Genomic DNA, 17902 nt, shown 5'->3' with positions numbered 1-17902 from the left:
CTACTAGAAAAACTATAGCTTTGACTAGATGGACCTTTGTTGGCTAATTAATATCTCTGCTTTTTAATATGTTGTCTAGGTTGGTCATAGCTTTTCTTCCAAGGAGCAAGTGTCTTTTAATTTCATGACTACAGTTACCATCTGCAGTGATTTTGGAGCCTAAGAAAATAAAGTCTCTCACTGTTTCCATTGTTTCCCCATCTATTTCCCATGAAGTGATGGGACCAGATGCCATGATCTTCTTTTTTCGAATGTTGAGTTTTAAGCCAGCGTTTTCACTCTCCTCTTTGACTTTTATCAAGGGTCTCTTTAGTTCCTCGTCACTTTCTGCGATAAGGGTGACATCATCTGCGTATCTGAGATTATTGATATTTCTCCCAGCAATATTGATTCCAGCCTGTGCTTTCTCTAGCCCAGCGTTTCTCATGATGTACTCTGCACAGAAGTTAAATAAGCAGGGTGACAATATACAGCCTTGACGGATTCCTTTTCCTATTTGGAACCAGTCTGATGTTCCATGTCCAGTTTTAACTGTTGCTTCTTGACCTGCATACAGATTTCTCAGGTGGCAGGTCAGGTAGTCGGGTATTCCCATCTCTTTAAGAATTTTCTGCAGTTGTTGTGATCTGCACAGTCAAAGGCTTTGGCATAATCAATAAGACAGAAATAGATGTTTTTCTGGAATTTTCTTGCTTTTTCTGGAGAAAGAGAAAAAGAAATAGAAAAAACACACATATATAAGTGATGCTATATATATGTAAGTGATTATATATATATGTATATGTAAATGATGCTATGTATGTAAGTGATGCCATAAATATATGTGTATGTATAATAGTAGTCATTTCCTCCCTCACTGAATGTCATGCCATTCTCCAGAGGCAATGAACTGTTCCTAAGTCTTTATTTGTTCTATGACTTCCTGTTTTATGAAGCTAGAAATTTTAGTCTCAGGCCCTATCTTCCAAATTCCTGTATCCTTTTGCTACAGTTATTTCACAGTTTTTGGAATTGTTTTTAATACTTTAACTAGGTAAACATTATTTTTATCTGAGCCAAGTAGTAGGCGATAATTACATTTATTTTAATTTTTCCTGAAATTAATCATCGCTTCCTTGATTGTTTCTATTTGCTGCACTGCCTTCAAATCTCTGGCCCAACTCAATTGGTCACATCCCCTTCAGCTTTGTGAGATGTCTTTCTTATTTTTCTCATAGTCAAACCTAGCAAACGATCAATATCATGTGCCATCCTCCTTTTTATTTTTATTTTTTGAGACATCTTCTGTAGCCCTCAGTACTCTGATCTGTCCTAGGCTGGTGGCTTCATTTTTTTTTTTTTAAGATTTTTTTTGGATGTGAATCATTTATAAAGTCTTTATTGAATTTTTTACAATCTTGTTTCTGTTTTATGTTCTGGTGTTTTGGCCATGAGACATGAGTGATCTTGGCTCCCCAGCCAGGGGTCAAGCCTGAGCCCCGTGCACTGGATGAGTGAGCCTTAACCGCTGGGCCACCAGGGAAGTCCTGATTCCTGCTGCAGATCTGACTGGATGAATGAGTCTAAACCGCTGGGCCACCAGGGAAGTCCTGATTCCTGCCGCAGATCTGACTGGATGAATGAGTCTAAACCGCTGGGCCACCAGGGAAGTCCTGATTCCTGCCGCAGATCTGACTGGATGAATGAGTCTAAACCGCTGGGCCACCAGGGAAGTCCTGATTCCTGCCGCAGATCTGTTGTCCTTTGCCCAGTTCAGTTTGTTTCTCTCGCTTGTGTCTTGTCGCTTCATGTCATTTTCTTCCTTAGTTAATTTCTTCCTCCTCCTCAGCTTCCTGGGAAGCCATGGGAGGTAAATTTCCTGAGACTTTACATATCTGAAGAAGAGTATTTATTCTGTTTTTATGCTTCATTGATGGTTTGGTTGAATCTATGATCATTGGTGGCAGATTATTTTCTTTCAGGATTTTGGAGCTGTTCCTACACTGACTTCTAGGTCATAATGCTGTTTTTGAGCAGAGTGATGCTTTTCTTATTTCTGAGCTTTTGGCCTGTGACCACTTTCTCCTTGCTGGAACACTTTGAGATGTCTTTGTGTTTGGTACACTCAGCTTTTACACTGCTACCCTCAATATGAATTCCTTTTCATTCATTTTTGCTGTCTTTTAAGTGAGAAATTTCTGTCCTTCAGTGCTGGTGTGTGAGCTCCTTAAGCATGTATGTGCTAAGTCACTTCAGTTGTATCCGACTCTTTGTGATCCCATGGGCTGTAGCCCACCAGGTTCCTCTGTCCATTGGATTCTCCATTCAAGAATACTGATGTGGGTTGCCATGCCCTCCTCCAGGGGATCTTCCTGACCCATGGTCAGTGCTGGGAAGCTTCCTTAAAATATTTCTTTGAGTATTTCTTCATCAGTGATTTCTTTGTTCTCCTTTTCTGGCACTCCTATTGGCTGGCTTGAACCTCTAACCTTCTTAAGTTTTTTGGCCTATTTTCCACCTCTTTGTTCTTTTGTCCTGCTTTCTGGGTGAATTCCTTGACCTAATCTTGCTGTCTGTTTGCTGTTTCTTATTTTTAAATTTTTGCAGTATTTTTAATATCTTAAAGAATTTTCTTTTTTATATTTATTTTTATAATAAGTTTTTATTTCATGGATGTAGGTTTTAAAATTATGTTTAAATTGCCTGTTTCTCTTTTTCTGTCATTAGAGAGCTAATAGGCCCCTTTGTTCTCTTTTTTTGCCACACTGCATGACATATGGGGTCTTCGTTCCCTGACTAGGGATCAAACCTGCAGCCCCTGTATTGGAAGCGCAGAGTCTTAACCACTGGACTGCCAGGGAAGTCCTGTAATAGGCCCCTTTGGTGGGAAGGAAGGGACTGCTGCTCTTCTTAGCAGGGATGCCATATCCCTTGGCATTCTGGGAGAACAGCTACACAATGCCTGAGGATACTGAATAGAATGGTCGAAAAAGTTTTCCTTTTCTTCATGCATTGTCTCTGTTTCTTCTGAGTTCCTTTTATTTTCTCATCATTTGTGGAGTTTTTTTTTTTTTTTTTTTGTCTGACTTTAATATTACAGACTTTCCCCAAATGCCTGGAGTCATTGGCTGTCCATTCCTGTTTATGAGTGAATCTTCAGAAAAACGATCGAAGGTTCTGTGTCTATTCACTGGACTTTCCAGCTGCTGGCTTTCACTGTAGGGTCCTTAGGATGATATGGCTTTTTCACTGGGGACCTTTCAAATGTCAGAATTTGTGGTACTTTGTCAGGTGAGTGGTGTAGTTTTCCTAGAGAAGATTCTTTCAACTGTCTGTACGTTCTCTCTGTTAAGAATGAAGACTTTCCTTTAATCGCTTGGTTTTCATTGGCATGCCTCACCCCCATTCTTTCTGTTACCTCTTGTCCCTGAGTTTGGACTCCTACGTTCTCCTGTAGGGGTGAAGGCGGAATAGTCAGACCCAGGTTTACCCTACTTTCTGAGGCACCTATGCTCCTACTGTCTGGATTCTGTAGGTATTTTTGACTCACTTCTCATCATTACTTTCCTTTGCAAGCACTTAGATGTATTCTTCCTTCTCTCTAGCGAGGTATTTTCTTCTCTATTGCTTTCTGCCATCTTATAATTGTATTCAGAATTAAAATTATCCCCTAGACTGATCAAAGATTGAATTTTATTTCTGATTCCTACTTCCTTGAGTATTAGGGAGATTTTTAAGATGAGAGAGGTTGGAAAATGTCTTGATTTTTGAATCTTGAACCTGAAAAGTCAACTATCATCACTTTAATTATAATGGAGAATAATGGGAGGTGGCTAAATTAGTTGTTGTATGGAAAGACGTTTTCTCTTGAATTCCCTTTCTGTTGAAAGCTGAAACACTTGATTTCATGAAAAAAAATCTTTTTTTTTTTTTTAACTTTGTGAGGATAGATGGGGAAACTATGAAAGGATTATGGCTGAAAATCCTATTGCAGCATTTTTTCCATCATTGATAGGATGGTAGTTTCTGGCCTGTTTTTCATACAAATTCATCCTTTCATAGCACACCAAGGTTAGAATACAATGGAAGGCAATTGAATTTTTAGGTGGTCTGTAGTATTCTGCATTTTTGCAGAGTACAGACTTAATCTGTGAGAAGAGTGCTCAGTTTTCTGGTATCATCTAAACCAATGCAGCATGTAGACACTGCTATATTTAAAATGAAGAATCAAAAAAGACCTGCCGCATAGCACAGGGAACTCTGCTAGGTATTATGTAACAACCTACATGGGAGAATAATTTGAAAAAGAATGGATACATGTATACATATAACTGAATCACTTTGCTGTCCTCTTGAAGCTATCACAACATTGTTAATCAACTATACTCCAATGTGAATTAGAAAGTTAAACATTAAGTGTGTGTTAAAGTGTTTGTTGCTTGGTTCTGTCCGACTCTGGGACCCCATGGACTGTAGCCCACCAGGCTCTTCTGTTTAAGGAATTCTCCAGGCAAGAATATAAGCATCTGAATGCAGAGTTCCAAAGAATAGCAAGAAGAAATAAGAAAGCCTTCCTCAGTGATCAATGCAAAGAAATAGAGGCAAACAAGAGAATGGGAAAGACTAGAGATCTCTTCAAGAAAATTAGAGATACCAAGGGAACATTTCCTGCAAAGATGGGCTCGATAAAGGACAGAAATGGTATAGACCTAACAGAAGCAAAAGATATTAAGAGGTGGCAAGAATACACAGAAGAACTGTACAAAAACAATCTTCACAACCAAGATAATCATGATGGTATGATCACTCACCTAGAGCCAGACATCCTGGAATGTGAAGTCAAGTGGGCCTTAGAAAGCATCACTATGAACAAAGCTAGTGGAGGTGATGGAATTCCAGTTGAGCTGTTTCAAATCCTGAAAGATGATGCTGTGAAAGTGCTGCACTCAATATGCCAGCAAATTTGGAAAGCTCAGCAGTGGCCACAGGACTGGAAAAGGTCAGTTTTCATTCCAATCCCAAAGAAAGGCAATGCCAAAGAATGCTCAAACTACTGCACAATTGCACTCATCTCACATGCTAGTAAAGTAATGCTCAAAATTCTCCAAGGCAGGCTTCAGCAATACGTGAACCGTGAACTTCCAGATGTTCAAGCTGGTTTTAGACAAGGCAGAGGAACCAGAGATCAAATTGCCAACATCCGCTGGATCATCGAAAAAGCAAGAGAGTTCAAGAAGAACATCTATTTCTGCTTTATTGACTATGCCAAAGCCTTTGACTGTGTGGATCACAATAGACTGTGGAAAATTCTGAGAGAGATGGGAATACCAGACCCCCTGACCTGCCTCTTGAGAAACCTATATGCAGGTCAGGAAGCAACAGTTAGAAGTGGACATGGAACAACAGACTGGTTCCAAATAGGAAAAGGAGTATGTCAAGGCTGTATATTGTCACCCTGCTTATTTAACTTCTATGCAGGGTAAATCATGAGAAACGCTGGACTGGAAGAAGCACAAGCTGGAATCAAGATTGCCGGGAGAAATATCAATAACCTCAGATATGCAAATGATACCACCCTTATGGCAGAAAGTGAAGAGGAACTAAAAAGCCTTTTGATGAAAGTAAAAGAGGAAAGTGAAAAAGTTGGCTTAAAGCTCAACATTCAGAAAATGAAGGTCATGGCATCTGGTTCCATCACTTCATGGGAAATAGATGGGGAAACAGTAGAAACAGTGTCAGACTTTATTTTTTTGGGCTCTAAAATCACTGCAGATGGTGACTGCAGCCATGAAATTAAAAGACGCTTTCTCCTTGGAAGAAAAGTTATGACCAACCTAGATAGCATATTTCAAAGCAGAGACATTACTTTGCCAACAAAGGTCCATCTAGTCAAGGCTATGGTTTTTCCAATGGTCATATATGGATGTGAGAGTTGGACTGTGAAGAAGGCTGAGCACCGAAGAATTGATGCTTTTGAACTGTGGTGTTGGAGAAGACTCTTGAGAGTCCCTTGGACTGCAAGGAGATCCAACCAGTCCATTCTAAAGGAGATCAGGCCTGAGTGTTCTTTGGAAGGAATGATGCTAAGGCTGAAACTCTAGTACTTTGGCCACCTCAAGTGAAGAGTTGACTCATTGGAAAAGTCTCTGATGCTGGGAGGGATTGGGGGCAGGAGGAGAAGGGGATGACAGAGGATGAGATTGCTGGATGGCATCACTGACTCGATGGATGTGAGTCTGAGTGTACTCTGGGAGTTGATGATGGACAGGGAGGCCTGGCGTGCTGTGATTCATGGGGTCGCAAAGAGTCCAACATGACTGAGCGACTGAACTGAGACAAAAATACTGGAGTGGGTTGCCATTTCCTTCTCCAGGAAATCTTCCTGACTTATGGATTGAACCCGAGAGTCAGATGGCTGGATTAAGTTGGGGGAAGGATGGTAAAGTGCTTCCTGAGAGATATGAACTAAGTTATTGGTGATCAGAGAGGGCGGTTGATGATCATTGGTTTTGAGCACTTACTGTGTGGCAAGTACATGCCTGGAAATGCCTTTTACAGACATTATGCCATTTAATGCTCATAATAACCCTATGCTGAAAATGCCATTACCTCTATTTCACAAGTTAGGAAGCAGAGAATGAAGTGACTTGCCCAAATTTACACACAGCCACGATTCAATCCCTGGCCGTCTGACCCTGAAGCCTCTGCTGCTAACCTACTTCATTCTAATGAAGAGTCCATGGAGACAGTATTAGGAGGAGCCAGCAGTGCTAGACGAAGGACGGGGGAGGCAGCCAGTCCCATTGATGTTCAAGGAAACTGTGCCCCAGGGGTCTTGTGGGTCCCACTGAGAAGATGGGGTGAGGAAAGAAACTGTGTAAACATTTGCTTCTGCTTGAGTGTTTTCCTTCCAGCACCCCCCACCAATTAGGAGAGCCGTCTTGAAGAATGAAGAATGCTGCCTCGGCTTCTGTAAAGAAGACCCCAGGACATGCATTAATGAGAGGAGGGGGAGTCGCAGCTGACAGAAAAATAAAGGTCTCAGCAGGAGTCCTGGGCTCCCAGCGAGCCCCGGAGCTTGTTGACTGAGCAGCAGGAGACCCCTGCCTGTTTGGCTTCCCCAGCCTGGCTGGCTCCCTGCTGCACCTTGGAAGAGCACTGCCTGCCAATCCCTTGATTCACCTTATATGGGACAATTAATGAGCAGTGCGGGAGCGGCAGACACCTCTCCGTATTGTTCAGAGCTCGGGCTTGTGACCAGACAGTTCGCCATTGCTCTTCTACTTCCATCAGAGAAGTGCCTTCTCAGCAGTTTGTAGAATTAGGTTGTAAAAGCAGAGGGCACAGTGTTCACTGCATCACATCGTTCATTTCTTTAGTTGTTTGCGTTGGGAAGAAGCATGGATTTAGAAGGGAGGGCTCTCTTACTCTGAGATGGAGTCTCTCCTTAGTCAACATTAGGTTGCTTATTAAAATTACTTTGAAAAGAGGGACTGGATTCAACACAAAAGGAAATCCCTTAAGGCAGAGTTTTTAAAGGGCTTTCATCTCTGTAACCTATTTTGATTCAAGAGGAAGGTTTTATTCCCTTTCAAAAGATAGCTTAGAGATGTTTATGTAAGAACTGTACCCAAGGTCATGTGGGGTTGAAATAGAAGTGGAACTAAGGTTGACTTGCTCATAATCCTGGGCTCTTTCCTCAGTGAGTTACCTGTTGCTCAAAGTTTGCTAAAGGCAATAACTCCTCAAGGCTTAAAAGGCATCTTGGAGATGTCTTTTAATGAGGCTCCAGAAGATCACCCAGGAAGAATCAATCACTAAGCATTTCTTTTTAGATTATGTAAGTGCTCAATACACTGCTAGGTACATAGAGAAAATAAATTAGCTTGGGTTTTATGTCTCTAATAAGTTTTCAATCTCATTGGAAGATAAGTAGTGTAAACAAAATATTTAAAGAACAATTAAGTATTCTAGAACAAAAAAAAATTACAGTTTGTTTGGAAACAGAAAAGAAAAACGGAGCTGGAGGAATCAACCTTCCTTACTTCAAACTATAGTACAAAGCTACAGTAATCAAAATAGTACGTGCTGTGCTGTGCTCAGTCGTGTCCGACTCTTTGCAGCCTTGTGAACTGTAGCCAGCCAGGCTCCACGGTCCATGGGGATTCTACAGGCAAGAATAGTGGAGTGGGTTGCCATGCTCTCCTCCAGGGGATCTTCCTGACCCAGGGACTGAACCCAGGTCTCCCACATTGCAGGCGGATTCTTTACTGTCTGAGCCACCAGGGAAGCCCAAGAATACTCCATCAGTAGCCTATTCCTTCTCCAGGGGATCTTCCTGACCCAGGAATTGAACCAGGATCTCCTGTATGCAGGCAGTTTCTTTACCAGCTGAGCTACCAGGGAAGCCCCCAAGATAGTAGGGCACTAGGAAACAGAGAGAGATCAGTGAAACATGATGGCCAGCCCAGAGATAAACACACATACCTATAGGTACGTTATCTTTGACAAAAGAGGCAGGAATACACAATGGAGAGAAGATAGTCTCTTCAATAAGTAGAACTGGGAAAATTGGACAGCTGCATGTAAAAGAATGAAATTAGAGCACTTCCTAAAATCACACACAAAAATAGACTCAAAATGAATTAAAGACCTAAATATAAGGCCAGAAATTGTAAAACTCTTGGAGGGAAACAGATCACTCTTTGACATAAATTGTAACAAGATCTTTTCTGACCCACCTCCTAGAGTAATGAAAATAAAAACAAACGATGACAAAGGAAACCATAAACAAACCGAAAAGCCAGCCCTCAGATGGGAGAAAATATTTGGATATGAAACAGTAGACAAAGGATTAATCTCCAAAATGTACAAGCAGCTCATGCAGCTCAGTATCAAAACAAACAACCCAATCAAACAATGAGCAGAAGACCTAAATAGACATTTCTCCAAAGAAGATATACAGACGGCCAACAAACAGATAAAAAGATGCTCGACATCACTAATTATTCAGTTCAGTTCAGTTCAGTCATTCAGTCGTGTCTGACTCTTTGCAACCCCATGAATCGCAGCATGCCAGGCCTCCCTATCCATCACCAGCTCCCAGAGTTCACTCAAACTCATGTCCATCGAGTTGGTGATGCCATCCAGCCATCTCATCCTCTGTCGTTCCCTTCTCCTCCTGCCCCAATCCCTCCCAGTATCAGGGTCTTTTCCAACAAGTCAACTCTTTGCATGAGGTGGCCAAAGTACTGGAGTTTCAGCTTCAACATCAGTCCCTCCAGTGAACACCCAGAACTGATCTCCTTTAGGATGGACTGGTTGGACTTCCTTGCAGTCCAAGGGACTCTCAAGAGTCTTTTCCAACACCACAGTTCAAAAGCATCAATTCTTCGACACTGAGCTTTCTTCATAGTTCAACTCTCACATGCATACATGACCACTGGAAAAACCATAGCCTTGACTAGACGGACCTTTGTTGGCAAAGTAATGTCTCTGCTTTTTAGTATTATTTAGAGAAATGCAAATCAAAACCACAATGAGATAGCACCTCACACTGGTCAGAATGGCCATCATCAAAAAATCTACAAACAGTAAATGCTGGAGAGGATGTGGAGAAAAGGGAACCTGCTTACACTGTTGGTAGGAATGTAAATTGATACAGCCACTATGGAGAATAGTATGGAACTTCCTTAAAAAGCTGAAAATAGAACTACCATATGACCTAGGAATCCCGCTACTAAGCATATACCCTGAGAAAACCATAATTCAAACAGACACGTGTACCCCAGTGTTCATTCCAGCACTATTTACAATAACCGGGACATGGAAACAACCTAACTGTCCATCGGCAGATGAATGGACAAAGAGGATGTGGTATATATATATATATATATATATACAATGGAATATTTCCCAGCCATAAAAAAGGAATGAAATGGGGTCATTTGTAGTGATGTGGATGAACTTGGAGTCTGTCATACCAGGTGAAGTAAATCAGAAAGAGAAAAACAAATACTGCATATGAACGTGTATATATGAAATCTAGAAAAATGGTACTAATGAACCTATTTGCAGGACAGGAATAGAGACACAGACATAGAGAGCAGACTTGTGAACATGGGGGGCAGGGGAGGGTGGGATGAACTGAGAGAGTAGTGCTGACATATATACCCTGCCTTGTATAAAATAGACAGCTAGTGGGAAGCTGCTTTACAGCACAGGCAGCTCATCTCAGTGCTCTGTGATGACCTAGAAGGGTCGAGGGTAGGTGAGAGAGAGGCTCAAGAGGGAGGGAATATGTGTATCAACATATGGCTGAGTCACTTTGTTGTACAGCAGAAACCAATACAACATTGTAAAGCAATTATAGTCTAATAAAAAATAAAGAGCAATTAAGTTCTTAATTACAGCTAAATAATAAATGTAGAGTTGCTCAGAAAAGGGATCGAGAGCATGTGCTGGAATACTTGGGGAATGGGGAGTGGAGGCAGAGGGAAGGGTGGGGGTGGACATGGATGAGACACATAGGAAGGCAAGAAAGGGTTCTTTTCTACCAGTGCAAATGGAATTAGAACAGGGAAGGAAGGTTCTGGGCCAGCCCGGGAGTTTGGGGTCATGATGTAATGCTGCTCTTGATTTCTTCTCTCACCAGAATGCATAAAGTGGGACTGAGAAGGAAAAGGCCACTTTTTCTTGCACCTTTACTTATTGTATTTCTTAATCTATCCATGGTACTAACTAGTTTTTGAAGGCAGAAAACAAAAGTTCCCAATACCTCAAAAATATTTTTAGGAGAGTTACTAGTAATCACTGAACATATTGTCTGACTTTAGATTCTAACAACCCCCACTCCCTAGTTGATTTCAGGGATTCTTTTTTCCCGCAAATCAGATCCCTATGTTTATCAGAATATCCACATGGAAAGAATTTATATATGTATACATTTAGAAAACGTAAGTAAAAATAGAACTGCCATGTAAATATCAGTGCCTCTCCAGAGGAGAAACTACGTAAATGAGACCAGACAGAGCCCATTTTTCCCCTTGGTATTTCCATGGTGTGAATAATCTCTCTTCCTCACCATACATGAGCTCCTAGAAGGAAGAGACCATGTCATGTGCATCTCTACATCCTGGTATCTAGTATATAACTAGTGGTAAAGGTTACTCAAGTGGCGAATGAATAACTGTATACATACGTAAGTGCAAGGCTAGCTTTCATCTTGATGTTAATTAGGGTAGTGCTAGCTGCCATGACAGGCCCCTCAATTTCAGTTTTGCATAACAGAACTTTAGTTATCACTCGTGAAAGTCTAACGTTGACGGGTGGCTTTCCTCTACTTGGTGATTCAGGGACCTGGCCTCTCACCATCCCATGGTTCTGCTTTCCCCTGGGGCTTCAAAGCCCACGGCGTACGGTAGACAGATAGGAAAGAGAACGTGAAGAGGGTACAAAGAACACACACACCACGTCTGCTCGCCTGACCCTGTCTGGGGACAAGGTGGGCAGGAATATGTGGTCCCTGGCTGGGTGGCTTCCTCAACACCACGGAGGAGAGGTCTGGGTTTTGGTGCACAGCTGGCCATATCCGGCCCTCAGCACTTCCTAGCTGTGTCATCTTAGGGAAGTTCATGGCCTGTCCAGGCCTCCATTCCTTCCTTGGATCTATCTATCTATATTTAAATGTTTGTTCATTTATTTGTCTCTGTTAGGTCTTAGTTGTGGCATGTGAGCTCTTTGTTGTGGTGTGAGGGCTTCTCTAGTTGCTTCTCTCTAGTTGTGGCTTGCAGGCTCAGTAGTTGTGGTGCCCAGGTTTAGTTGCTCCCCAACACGTGGGATCCCAGTTCCCTACCAGGGACTGAACCCACGTCTCTTGCATTGGAAGGTGAATTCTTAATCACTGGACCATCAGGGAAGTCACAGCACACCAGATCTTTAGTTGCAGCATGCAAACTCTTAGTTGTGGCATGCAGAATCTTGTTCCCTGACCAGGGATTAAACCCAGATCCCCTGTATTGGATGCTCAGAGTCTTAGCCATTGGACCACCAGAGAAGTCCCTAGGTAGAGACTTTGAAATTAAGAAACCCTACTGGGGCCATGAAACATACTAAGGCTAGGATAACACATGGTACCTGTTTGGTGGTATAAACTTCAGATAAAAAGGAGAATTGTCTCTTGAAAATTTACTGCAGATCTGCTAAGAGTGGGTATATATTGTCCGCATGAAAGGATGATAGGCCTGTGGGTATCACCCCATCCTGCTGGTGGTAAATGGAACAGAATTATTACAAGGCTTGTCACTTAGACCAGAAGGAGCAAGAGGCAGGACTCTAGGAAAAGGAGAACAAAGGCATGTAGGACTCAGGGTGCTGTGGGAAGAGAAGAGAAGGGAAGAAAGGGAAGAATAAAGAGGAAGGGAGGGGGGCAGTGGCTGGGTACCTGGCTCTCCCTTCAGGACTGAGCTCCTCTCCTTCCCCAGCTGCTTTTGAACTGTGATGTTGGAGAAGACTCTTGAGAGTCCCTTGAACTGCAAGGAGATCCAACCAGTCCATCCTAAAGGAAATCAACCCTGAATATTCATTGGAAGGACTGATGCTGAAGCTGAAGCTCCAGTTCTTTGGCCATCTGATGTGAAGAGCTGACTCATTGGAAAAGACCCTGATGCTGGGAAAGATTGAGCCCAGAAGAAGGGGGCGACAGAAGATGAGATGGTTGGATGGCATCATCGATTCAATGGACATGAGTTTGAGCAAACTCCAGGAGACAGTGGAGGATAGGAAGCCTCGTGCACTGCAGTCCATTGGGCTGCAAAGAGTAGGACATGACCGAGTGACTGAACAGCAATCCAGCTGCAGGAGCATGTTGGCTGCTGAGGGCTTGTGACTGAGTCCTCCCTCTCCCAGAAACTGACCTTGGTTGAAGGGAGCTGCATCTCCCAAGATAACAAACCTCCCTTGTCACTATTGTGGCCCACTGTGGACATCTCTGGGGCCATCCCAGCTCTGCAGTTCCCAGTGGGATTTCTGAAGCCTTGGTGGAAACTGAGTTCAACTTCTCTCCAGTTCTGCCTCCCATATGCTTTCAGGGCTGTGGTTCCCAACGCGCTTCCCAGGAAAGTTCCTGCACAGGACTCTGCAGCTCAGAATCTGTGTCCTAAGGGCCTGGACCTGTGAGAGTAGAGAAGGAAAAAGAAGAGAAGAGAAAGGGAAGGAGGGAAGGCTAAAGGAAGGGAAGAGGACCCCTAGGAGAGGGCATCTATCCTTATGGGTTGTCACGTGCCGTAGTCTCCGGAAAGAAAGTGAAAATGTTAGTCGCTCAGGCGTGTCCCACCCTTTGCAACTCTATGGACTGTAGCCCACCAGACTTCTCTGTCCATGGGATTTTCCAGGCAAGAATACTGGGGAGGGTTGCCATGCCCTTCTCCAGGGGATCTTCCCTGATCTAGGAATCGAACCCAGGTTCTCTAGCATTGTAGGCAGATTCTTTACTGTGTGAGCCACCAGGGAAGTTCCCGGAGATACCAAAATAAAAGGAATCCTATTTACCTCCAGGAAAACTCGTTAGACAATACGATTCCGGCTTGAAGTAAGGGGCTCTTTGTGCGTCTCTCATGCTTGCCCAGCTAATAGGCAGTTTGTTTAATAATGGATTGTTGTGCTTACCTTCTGCTATCAACAGTATGGCTGGTAGTGTTACATGGTCCTTCTGTATAAAGAATCAGCTTTTTACAAAATCTGTTTTCTCCCTCCTTCCTACTCCCCACAAAAGGTAGACTAACTCATCCATTTCTGCTTTGAACTATAACGCAAATGTGCCTTCCAAATTCACGTGGGGGAAAACAAGCGGAAAGGTCTATTGCCAGTGTCTGTCTTGGGTCTTTTCACTGAGAGGGCTTATGCTGCCTCTCTCTCTCCTGCCAGGAGTGAATGTAAGTGGGTTTCGTGACCTTTTGTGCCAAGCACCCAGTGGGCCTGCAAAAAGTGCATTTTAAAGTGAATTGCACTGAGTCTGTAATCAGTGAGATCTCACTGGCTGGGGTGAAAGGATCTCATGGGAAACCTGATCTTCCAAGGTCGTTCACCTTCACGCATTCTCATCTTTATCTAGTTGATGCCTTTGGGAGACTGCTTTCACAACAAGAGCTCCCAATTTGCGGATACTGGCAAGATTCTAAATTGCCCTGTATTTCGGGTGGTTCTGTTTCCTTGTGGGTGGGTTTGCCACGATGAGTTTCAACTTCCCTGATAGAAGTGTGTTTTCTGGGCTCCTGTGGTGATTAATTCAGGGGAAGCCTTTATCAGTTGCGATCTAAATGTGTATTTGTTTTACCCTCAGCCAACAAGACAATTACAAATGTTGTCTTGCCTGCCACTACAGGCTTGGAAATGCAGTTGTCACAGCGAAAGCCACAAAGCATATGAGTTCCAGGCTCTGTGCTGACGCTTGACTAGCTGAATACATGCAGGAGCCAGAAAGTGGAAAATATTTCACAGGAGATGATGAATGCTCCTCTGCTTCCACAGAATTGGCAATGGGCTTTGCCTGGACTTTAATTTGACCCAGAGTTGTTCCTAAAAGTGTGCAGGGTGACATCACAGCCTAACCTCCCTACATTACTATGTGCCTGTGTGTACGTACTCCAAGAATATTACTTGAGGGGAAGTGTCCTGCCTTCATTTTGTAATTTTAAAATTTATTTGGTTTTGGTTGCACTGGGTCTTCGTTGCTGCTCACGGGCTAGTTATAATGAGCAGAGGCTACTCTCGAGTTGGGCGCACTGGCTTATCATTGCAGCGGCTTCTCTTGTTGTGGAGCATCTAGGGGTATGTGGGCTCGCGGTTGCGGCTCTCAGGCTTAGTTGCCCTGAGGCGTGTGGGATCTTCCCAGACCAGAGGTCAACCCATGTCCCCTGCATTGGCAGGTAGATCCTTAACCAATGGACCACCAGGGAAGTCTGTGTCCTGCCTTCTTCTTCCACTTCAGGGTTCTCATGGACTCCCAAAGCTCTGATGGGCCCCAGCATTTGGGATGGACACTGATTGGACCTGGGCAGGTGGCTTATACTATATTCAAGACCTGGGGTAGGGCTGGTGGTCACAGGGAAAGCTCAGGGATGGAGTATCCGCATTGCTATCCTGCAGAAGGTGTAGCCTGTGCGTGTGCGTGCCTCCTAAGTGGCTTCAGTTGTGTCTGACTCTGTGTGACCTTATGGATTGTAGCCCTCTAGGCTCCTGTCCTTGGGGATTCCCCAAGCAGGAATGCTGGAGTGGGTTGCCATGCCCTTCTCCAGGGGATCTTCCTGAGGAGCCTCCGGAACCATAATCCACGTCTCTCATACTTAGGTGCCCCAGACCCACTAGTCCTCTTCTGTCATATGCTTAACATTCATAGTCAATACTTTCCTGCCCATAGTTCTAAAGACAGAGATGATAATGAAAATATACTGATAACTGTGCTATCATTGTCACTAAAACTGAAAAAAAAAATGACTTAGGTGGTGCCCTTCCTAGTGACAAGTCTGAGTATTTAATGCTATCTTGAGACGGCTCCTGAGGGAGCTGTTTTATGTCATTTTCTTGTAACTGTCACTCTAATGTGCTGAAGGGAAGTTTTATTGTCATTTGCATATTCTGAAAGTTTACTGAATTTTAAGAGATGCATGCCTGAGCAATAACTTGTCTCGATATGTTTAGGAATTTAGATTTTTTTTTTTTTCCTGGTTGGAGCTGCCAAGCTCAGCTGCTACTTGAGTCATTTATTTCCTATAGTTTTACGTGGATTTAGTCCAAGTGCTTGGGATTTAAAGAGGTATGAGCATGATTGCCATGCACAGTGGAGTGATGGGGTGGTACATGTGAGCAAGTACTGGGAGTCCAGAATGCTCCACCGAGCTTCTGGTAGAAGGAGCACTTCTTTTACCAAGTGCTTTGAGAGCAGAGAGGAAGGATGAAGAGCTGACCTTGGTATCCTCTCATGGTGGGAATGGCAGTTGAACTGGGTTTTGAAGAATAATTAGGAGTTGACAGGATGGGGAAAGGTAACAAAGACCACCCCAGACAAGGGGCAAAGCATGAAGAAACAAAGAGATGCAACATAGTGGGGTATACTTGTGGATTTGACAAGCATTCGATGGGTAGGAAGGTGCCTAGAGCTTGGAAGCATTGTAAGAGGGTCCAGGGAATTTGGAACTCGGACAGGTGGAGCCAGGGAAGGCTTTTAGGTAGGAGATTGAGTGTACACAGTGATCGTATGCTGCCTGGAGGGTGAGTGAGATGAGAATTGAGATGCGGCTGTAAACAGGTCAGCTGAGGGCCCTGGTTGACCTCCGAGGGAGCGGTTGCAGTGGGGTGGTGTTTCGGAGCCAGGCTGAAAGGAACAGCAGAGTAGGGTGAAAGCTCAGAATGTTAGCAGTAAAGAGATCAGGAGAGTGTGGCATGGTAGAGGGAGGATGAGGATGGTTAACGCAAGGTGAGAAGGTGAAGATTTGTGCGAGAACCACCACCTGGATCAGCTATTTGTTATGTGTATATTCTCCTGGACTTCTTTGATATAGTTGATCCTCCAAAAGTCCCCCAGGTAGAAATGAGCTTTGCTTGAACTTTCTTCTTGGCTTCCAAAATACTAGAGAAAGCTTAGCTGCTTACATATTTGCCTTCCCCTTCTAGGCCACAAACAGCTTGAGGGCAGGGATTGTGTTCTGTTAGTATTTGTGTCCTCCATCTCTGGCAGTTAGTAGGTGCTCTGTTGGTATTTGTTGAAGAGGGATTGAACGACGATGTAAGTGTGATGGGTTGAAGGGCAGGAAACTGTAGAAATGGAGAGGTCAAAGATAACAGAGAGAAGGAGAGATATTAAGAGGAAATCTCAGAGGGTACAAAAGGCTAGATCGTCCACAATAGGGGTCAGCAAACTTTTCTCTAAATGCCTGAATAGTAGCTATTTTAGACTTTAGGGACCAGATGGTCTCTGCTTCTCATCTCTGCCATCACAGTATGAGAGCAGCCATCCACAATAGGTCAAAGAAAGGCATGGCTGTGTTCCAGAAACATGGCTTATAAAAAGAGGCCCTGATCTGTGCTCTAGAACAGCGACCCCCAACCTTTCAGGCACCAGGGATGAGTTCTGTGGAAGACAGTTTTTCCATGGAGCAGGGATGGGATGGTCCAGACGACTCAAGTGCATTTCATTTATTGTGCATTTTATTTCTATTATGATAACATTGTGATAGATAGTGAAATAATTATACAACTCACCATACTGCAGAATCAGTGGGAGCCCTGAGCTTGTTTTTCCTGCAACTAGGCGGTCCCATCTGGGGGTGATGGGAGCCGTTGACATCCAAAGTGTGTTGCTCAATTGTCACTTGCTGCTCACCGATGGGGTTTTGATATGAGTCTGCAAGTGATTGATTTATTATGGTCTCTGTGCAGTCAAACCTCCCTGCTAATGATAATCTGTATTTGCAGCCACTCCCCAGCACTAGCATCACCGGCCCAGCTCCACCTCAGATCACCAGACATTAGGTTCTCATAAGGAACATGCAACCTAGATCCCTCGCGTGGGCAGTTCACAGTAGGGTTCGAGCTCCTATGAGAATCTAATGCCACTGTTAAGCTGACAGGAGGCAGAGCCCAGGAGCCTACGCAAGTGATGCAGAGTGGCTGTAAATACGGATGAAGCCTTTCTGCTTTCACTGGGTGTAAACAGGTGAGTTACACCTTGGCGTTAATCAGGGCAACATACCAATACTTTTGGGAATCTCTCAATATGCTATTTCTGGGGTAACATTTAAATTTGATCACAGTGCTGCAAAGTATGACTGAGAAATTAAATGAATCTCTTTTAGATACTTTGTAAAGCTTTTGGTAGGTGTGACTGTACATGCTGCTGCTGCTAAGTCACTTCAGTTGTGTCTGACTC

The 17902-nt window shown here is 43.6% G+C and overlaps 1 protein-coding gene across 1 annotated transcript in view; it reads left to right on the top strand.

The window, feature by feature from the left end:
- RASGEF1B (RasGEF domain family member 1B) overlaps window positions 1-17902 on the top strand; it is a 669944-nt gene that overhangs the window by 171474 nt on the left and 480568 nt on the right. The gene's annotated exons all lie outside the window — the stretch shown is intronic.

Source organism: Budorcas taxicolor, chromosome 6 (assembly GCF_023091745.1).
Source record: "Budorcas taxicolor isolate Tak-1 chromosome 6, Takin1.1, whole genome shotgun sequence".
NCBI lineage: Eukaryota > Metazoa > Chordata > Mammalia > Artiodactyla > Bovidae > Budorcas > Budorcas taxicolor.
Note: the sequence above shows the minus strand (reverse complement) of the source record. Positions and strands in the feature narration are given on the sequence as shown.